This window comes from Artemia sp. Qi Xiang Cuo, chromosome 17 (genome assembly GCF_049724085.1).
Source record: "Artemia sp. Qi Xiang Cuo chromosome 17, ASM4972408v1, whole genome shotgun sequence".
NCBI classification, from domain to species: Eukaryota; Metazoa; Arthropoda; class Branchiopoda; order Anostraca; family Artemiidae; genus Artemia; species Artemia sp. Qi Xiang Cuo.
The window spans coordinates 28,423,350-28,431,258 of record NC_142810.1 but is presented as its reverse complement, the minus strand read 5'-3'; positions in this window follow the sequence as shown (position 1 = coordinate 28,431,258).

Here is a 7,909-nt window from a genome sequence, read left to right as displayed (position 1 = left end):
GGTTGTTCGGAAGCCGTAAATTTTGAACGTCTGTAAAACATTTTTTAAGCCGTAAGAGGAGGAATGAGGTCGCTCATAAGGATTGAAAACATACATAATATATTTTCTGGGGACTGTTTGCCCGGCAAACAACCTTGGGTGAAGTGATCCAGATTCCTATCATTTGAACTCCAGCCATCATTTTTAAAAGAATCGAAGAAGTGAAATTAATTTTCGGGTTGTATTTTATTCTAAGTGTATTTTTTCTTTTTCAAGTAAATGTTTACCAAGGTCACTTTCTAAAAATAAAAAAACTATTTTGATAAACTAGGTAAATGCTGTTTCTTTCGATTATAAAATAAAAAAAACAGGTTTTTTTGTAATGAAAGTAACGAGTAACATTAGAACGAACAGAGATTATTCCATATATTAGGGGGCTACCTTCTCCATAATATTTCACTCTTCACGCTTAAGTTTTGTAGCACTTAAAAAAAAAAAGGTTCCGATTCTAATTAAACGGCCCTTATGCTTCAGAAATTGTTCTTAAAGAATTCGAGCAAAGAATTGAACTTTAACGTAAAGAGCGAGGTATTGAGGAGGAGACAGCCCCTGTAATATACGAAATAATTTCTGTTTGTTTTAACTTTTGATGTTGCTCGTTATTTTCCACATAAAACATTTCTGACTATATTTCAAATAGCCCCAGGAAATTTTTCAAAAAAATAATTCTGATTATATTTCAAATAATCCCAGGAAATTGCCCTCCCCCTACATGGAAAATCCCCCCCTAAAGAAAAATTTCTGCAAAGAAAATACCTTTCCCCGGGGAAATACTCCCGGACAAGTCCATCCTTGCTGCTAATTCCCCCCAGAAACTTACTTGCAGACGAATCCACCTGACAAATACTCCTTTGCGTACTTTTTTTTTAGAAAAGACATTTTTTTATTTAATTCCTGATCGTTTTTGAGGACAAGATAGAATCTCCCCTGTCTAGAAAATAGTTCGCAAATCCCCCCTATCCCCAATGAAAATTGTCTCCCGTGGAAAATTTCCCCTTGGAGAATTATCCTTGTATGATTCCCCCGTGGAAAATTCTCCCTGGGAAGTTAACCCTCTGAAACTTCCATCCCAATGGGAAATTCTCTTCATAGAAAATCCATCCCCAGAAAATTCTCCCTAAAAGTGTCTGTAGAATATTGTCTTGGACTCGTATTTTGTCTTAAAATATACCTTTACCTCATCCCTCAACTCAAAATCTGAATTCTGCTTGACCACTTAACACCTCCGGAAAGCTTCAACTCTAGTAACACCCCCTTTTCAGTTTTAAAGTCACACATAGGAAGGTTTTAAAGTCACACATAGGACGGCTTGTAAAGTCATCTCTAGTTTTGAAGACACACGCCCGTATTTTAAATCGGCCATGCTTTTAAATGGGCCGGTCACAAGAGCAGGTGTTACATCATTGGGAATATTGAATTTCAGTTGCTATGCTTAAAGAACCTAATAGTTTCATTTAAAAATCTGTGAAGGTTTCTTTACCCTAATATTCTCCATAAAAAACCTACATTACCCCAAGGTTCTCCTTTAAAAACCCAGTGAGGGCTCCCTTACCCTAGGAATTTCCTTAAAAACCTACATTACCCCCAGGAATTTCCCTCTAAAAACCTACATTACCCTTTAAACCTACATTATTCTTTAAAAACATAATAGTTTCAGTTCAAAACCCTGTGAAGGCTCCTTTACCCTAAGATTTCCCTTTAAAAACCTACATTACGAAAGATTTTTCTTTAAAAAAAACTATATTACGTAATAGTTTCCCTTTAAAAACCTTATAGTTTCATTCAAAAAATTGCGAAGGCTTCTTTACCCTACGATTCCCCTTTAAAAACTTATGAGGATTTGTTTACCCCAGGAATTTCCCTCTAAAACCCACATTACCTAATAGTTTCTTAGTTTCTCTGTAAAAACCTTGTAGTTTCATTTAAAATCATTCAGGCCTTCTTTACCCAATGATCCCCCTTTAAATACCTATGAGTGCTCCATTACCCCAAGATTCCCCTTTAAAAACCGGTGAATGCTCCTTTATCCCAATACCCCTTCAAAAACCTATGAGGGGTTCTTTACCCCAGGAATTTCAATAAAAAACCTACATTACCTAATAGTTTCATTTAAAAACCCTGTGAATGCTTCTTTACGCAGGATTTTTTTCTAAAAAGCTATATTACCTAAGAATTCCCCTTTAAAAAACTTCAAGGCGCGCTAAATCCAGATCTTCCTTGGTTTTACTTAATAGTTTCCATTTAAAAACCATCTTTCCCCTTAAAAGACCTTCAGGGAACCCCTCCCCCAAGTAAGGAAATAATTCCAATATTCTCGTGCTTTACAGACAGCAATTTCATATGAACTAAATTTTCCACCATTTTCCAGACAGCAAGTATCGATTTCTGTCGGACAATGAATCTCCCGTTAATTCTTGGAAAACAATCTGCTAACATTTTAACTTGAAACCATAGTTTCCCCCTGTCTGCAGTGGACTATAAATAGGCACTAGAAAGGATTTTCTATCAGTCTAGCTTTGATTTTGAACACAAAAGACCTTTCTAAAAAATGGACATGTCGCAAAGTAAGAACAAGAAAGTCTCTCTCTGTAATTCATTAAAAAAACGGTTTCCACAAAATAAGTTTTTCAAACATAAGTAAAAAACTCCATTAAACAAAAAATGAGCAAAAATAAACAAATAATCTACCAAGCGTGAAACTACCACAAATCAGCATCGATAAATAAATGAAACCGAAAACGGACAGAAATTACAATAAATAACCGATTCAAACTCAAAACAAGCAGAAATTAACGTAAGTTGGGCTCAAAACCTCTATGCCTTCCCAAGGCCAGAACATAATCTGCACTTTACTGAAAAAACATAAATGTTATAACTTTAATAAATCAGATAATATTAACATTTTGATTACTAAATATCAGTATATGTATATTAAACTGACAATGCACATTCATTTTGCACATTCATTCATTTGAGTTTCTACGACTATTACGACTATTTTACTATTAAAAGGACACTAGCCCTTTCTGATGTTTTTACAACATCGTTTTCTATAATAAACCTTAAATGCCCCCAGGGCATAACTTACAACTCTTGCCCTGAGGGCCGCGGTGTCGAGGGGTTGTCATCCTTAAAAACCTAATTTCCAAAACATTCAACTACGTTGAATAAAATGGCTATCTAAAAATTTTGATTGGATGTGTTGGGGAAAAGGTGGGCGAGAGAGGGGGGTTAGTTTCCCGCAAATCACTTTCGACTATTAAAAAGGGCACTAGCTCTTTGAATTTGAAATCGAAAGAGCTCTTTCTCAAGTTTATACGACAAAAATTTCAATGAAAAACTTTTATGTCCCCAGGGCATGCTCAAAGGTATAATTTCTTGAATTTCAAACTGCGTGAAACAAAATGGATATCTCAAAATTTTGATTCGATGTGTTTGGGGAAATGGTGGACGTGGAAGGGGTATTAGTTGCAATCAGTTTTGACTATTAAAAAGGGCACTAGCCATTTCATTTTCCAATTGAATAAGCCCTTTTTGAAGTTTCTACGACAACGTGTTCAATAAAAACCTTATATTCGCCCAGGGCATAACTTAAAACCCTTGGCCTGAGCGCTGTGTGGGGGGGGGGGGGGTTGTCATTATCAAATACCTAATTTCCAGAACGTTCACCTACGTTGAACAAAATGGCTATCTTAAAATTTTGATTGGATATGTTTGGAGAAAAGGTGGGCGTGAGAGGGGGGTTAGTTGCCCTCCAATAGCTTTCGACTATTAAAAAGGGCACTAGCCCTTTGAATTTCCTTTCGAATAAGCCTTTTTTGAAGTTTCTACGACAACGCTTTCTATAAATACCTTATATGTCCCCAGGGCATAACTTACAACCCTTACCCTGAGGGCTGTGGGGGAGTGTCCTCCTCCAAAACATAATTTCCATCAGGAAATAACTACGCTGAACAAAATGGCTATCTAAAAATTATGATTGGATGTGTTTGGGGAAAAGGTGAGGGGGTTTTTTGCCCTCAAACCACTTTCGACTATTAAAAAGGGCACTAATCCTTTGAATTTCCAATCGAATGAGCTCTTTTTCAAGTTTCTACGAAAAAGATTTCAATAAAAACCTTATATGCCCCCAGGGCATAACTTATAACACTTGCCCTGAAGACTGTGGGGGGAGTGTCCTGCTCAAAGGTATAATTTTCTGAACTTTAAGTGCCTGGAACAAAATGGCTATCTCAAAATTTAATTTGTATTTGTTTGGGGAAATGGTGGGCGTGGAAGGGATGTTAGTTGCCTTTCAATCACTTTTGACTGTTAAAAAGGGCACTAGACATTTCAGACAAACTCTATCGTTTCTTAGATTCATGACTCTATACTCGTTCAGTATTCGACTAAGTTTGATGAGATTGAAAACAAACTACGGGCTCTTCAAAACGCTAACCTAGCCATGGAAAATTGGTTTGAACAGCTTGAAACCCGTCTTGATAATATAGAGCAGGAAAAACGACTGAATCAGCTCGTATTTCACGGTGTTGACCATAGTGGAGGTTTTCCCATCTCTGAGTGTGTATTGAATGTGATTACAGATAAAATGCAAATTTCTGATTTTTCTTCGACCGCAATAGTTTCTGTACTTGGCTAAGCAGATTCTTGAATTGGCTAAGAGTAAGCTTGGAAACAGAAATGTTTGGTCGAATAACGGGACGATTTTTGAAAAACACTCAGTGGGAGGTATCCGTAAAATTCGAGCTATGGCTGAAGTGCTTCGTTTGCTGAATCTGACCATATAATTTTGTGTTGTGTAAATTGTGTTGTTGAATTACTTGTATGCTTGTTTTCCCTTTTATTTTTTATAGCCAAATGTTCTGTTCCTTTGACGTTTTTTTTTCTTTTCTTCTCTCTTTCTTTTTCCTTCTAGTTTCTGTCTATCAGTTTGTTTTTTTTTTTTTTTTTTTGTCGTAAAGGCAGTCACCCTATTCAATGAGTGCGAATATATATGATGACCCTTTTAATGAATTTGAAAAAACCGGTTTATTATTGGAAGCCAAGCTCGTGATACACTTGCGGGGGATGATGAATGCATCAATAATTTTTCGTTAAATTGTCTCCCAAGTAATTATGTGAATATGAATAATCCTTATGAGTATTCAAATCCTGCGATTGCAGAAAGAGCGATAGTTTCTGGAATTGTCAAGGTCTAAGAACGGCATAGTCTTCTTTATGTGAGATTTTAAGTTCGCTAGATAAGAAACCATGTATTGTAGGCCTTTGTGAGACATTTGTTTCTTGCAAGTCACTGCCATGGAATTTTTCTTTCCCAGGATATATTTGCGAGCGAAGAGAACGGACAACCATGGAGCGGGGCGGTCTAGGTCTTGTGATTAATGAAGGTACCCAATATTGGGTTAGGGATGACCTTTCCCTGTGGCTTGAAGGTAGGATCGAAACACTTTCATTGAAATAAAAAATGAAGGGGAAAGGACTTGATTTTGGGATTAATTTACAAAAATCCTTCATGTGATATTAGTTTTTTTCTTGATGAATTTGAACCATTGTTAGATAAAATTAATAATGAAAATAAAAACAAATTTATGATGGGAGATTTTAATATAGATTTACTAAAAAGAGCGAATAGCTCAGATTTTGCTAATATGATGGTGTCACATGATAGTTCCAACTGGGATTTCGCATCTCTCGGTATCATTAATTGATAATTTTTTCGTTAATGGTGGATTGCTTGAAAGATCCCAAGCAGATGTGGTTGCGTCTGACGGCTAGGATCACCTTCTTTTAATAAGTAAAATAAAGCTGAATCAGTCAAAGGAAAATAAACGAAATGAAAGGGCTTCGTTTTACCGTGAAATGAATAATAAAAACCTAAGGAGTTTTGCAAATATGATGGATGAAATAAATTTCTCGCGTGTAATAAAGGAAAAGTGTCCAAATTCTGCATATGACCTATTCAGTGAGATAGTGACGAATGTAATGAATGAAAAATGTCCCTTGTGAAGAATAAACCCTAATAGAAATTTTCCTAAGAAACCATGGATAACAAAAGCTATTCAAGTTTCAATAAAGCAGAAAAACGAACTTTATGTGAATTTTTTAAAGGATCATTCAGATGATAATTTTATAAAATTCAAGAGATTTTTGAATATTTTAAATTCAGTAAAAAGGAATGCTCAGAAACTTTATTTCCAAAATGAATTTCATGAAAATCAAGGGAATATGAAAAATACATGGAAAACAATAAACAAACTTCTGGGTAAATTTCATAGTAAGGAGGAGGTGAGAGTCATGGAGACAACAGGAGGTCATCTTACTGATTCTCCCATTTTTCTCTAAGTTATATTAGAAAGTGGTACATGCCCAGTTAATTTTGTTATATTGAAAAGAATAAAATTCTAATGGAAAATCAATTTGGGTTCAGAAAAGGGCTATCTACGGATATAGCAGTTCTGAAATTGGTTGATTGGATTAGTGATGCATTTGAAGCTGGTCTCATACCCGCAGCTGTGTTTTTGGATGTAAAAAAAGTGTTCGATACGGTGTAGCACTCATAGCTTATTCAAGCTCTTGACTCGATTGGGGTGAAGGGTTCAAGTCTGGAGTGGTTTTCATCGTATCTACACAATCGGTATCAGATAGTTCAGAATGGGTCATTTTTATCTTCAAAAAAGAAAATAGAGTGCGGGGTCCCACAAGGGTTAATCCTAGGACCTCTGCTTTTCGTTATTTTCATTGATCGAGTGAAACACTACCTGTCACAGGCTGGTGTCATCCTGTTTGCAGATGACGCTTTGCTCTTTCTGGCAGCGCCTTCGCTTGATGTTTTATATAATAAAATTCATAACGCATTTTCTTAATTTCTAACTTTTTTTCGGCAAAATATGTTAAACCTAAAGTTTTCTAAAACTTTTTTCATGGTAATTTCTAGACCTTCGTCTTGTTCTGGAAATGACCGGATCACAATGCAAGTAAAAGTGATAAAGAGAGTAGCAACAACGAAGTACTTGGGGTTTTTAATTAATGAAAAACTGTCGTGGAAAAACAATTCAAGTGCAATAGCTGAAAAATTAAGCAGAGGCCTTGGGGTGATGCGAAGAATTAAAAATCTAGTCCCAAAAAAGATCCTGAAAACGATTTATTTTCTATATTTTACCCATATATTAGCTACGGATGCTCTATATGGGCAAGTAATTTTGTAACATATTTCAAAAGAGTACAAAAACTTCAGAATAGAGCTGTAAAATTATTATCTGAATTTTATGATTCTGCTCTTGAGTATTTTAAAAAGAATAAGTTAATGGATGCATTCCAAATTTGAGATTACCAAGTCGCGATTTCTCGTATAAATACTTGAATTAGCTGCTCGCCCCTGCTTTTGAAAATCTTTTTACTTTTAATAGAGACCGTCATGATCATAATACAAGAAAAGCTGATAACTTAACTCATGAGTTTAGGAGCACCACTCGAGTATCTTTTGTGATTTACCATTATGGTCCCATGTTTGGAATATATCGCCCAAGTGTGTGTAAAATGGGCCTAGTCTTCCGGCTTTCAAGTCACGGGCAAAGAAGTTTCTTTTATCTCGTGAGTGTATTTGGTGTTAAGCCCACTCCAGGTTGTCATTTTATTTAAGGGATTTTCCCGATTTACTTTGCTTTTTTTCTATCTACTTCTTGTCTTTTCCATAAAGAAAGAAAAACGAGCAAAAATGGGGTTTTTATAGGCCAAATGAAAATACTGAAAAAACAAAGCGAATATTGCGAGAGGACGAACGCCTCTCTTCTTCAGCGCGAACCGAAATAATGTATCCAAGGAAAGTGCCGAAGAAAAAAACAACACAAAAAAACAAACGCGGAAAGTCAAT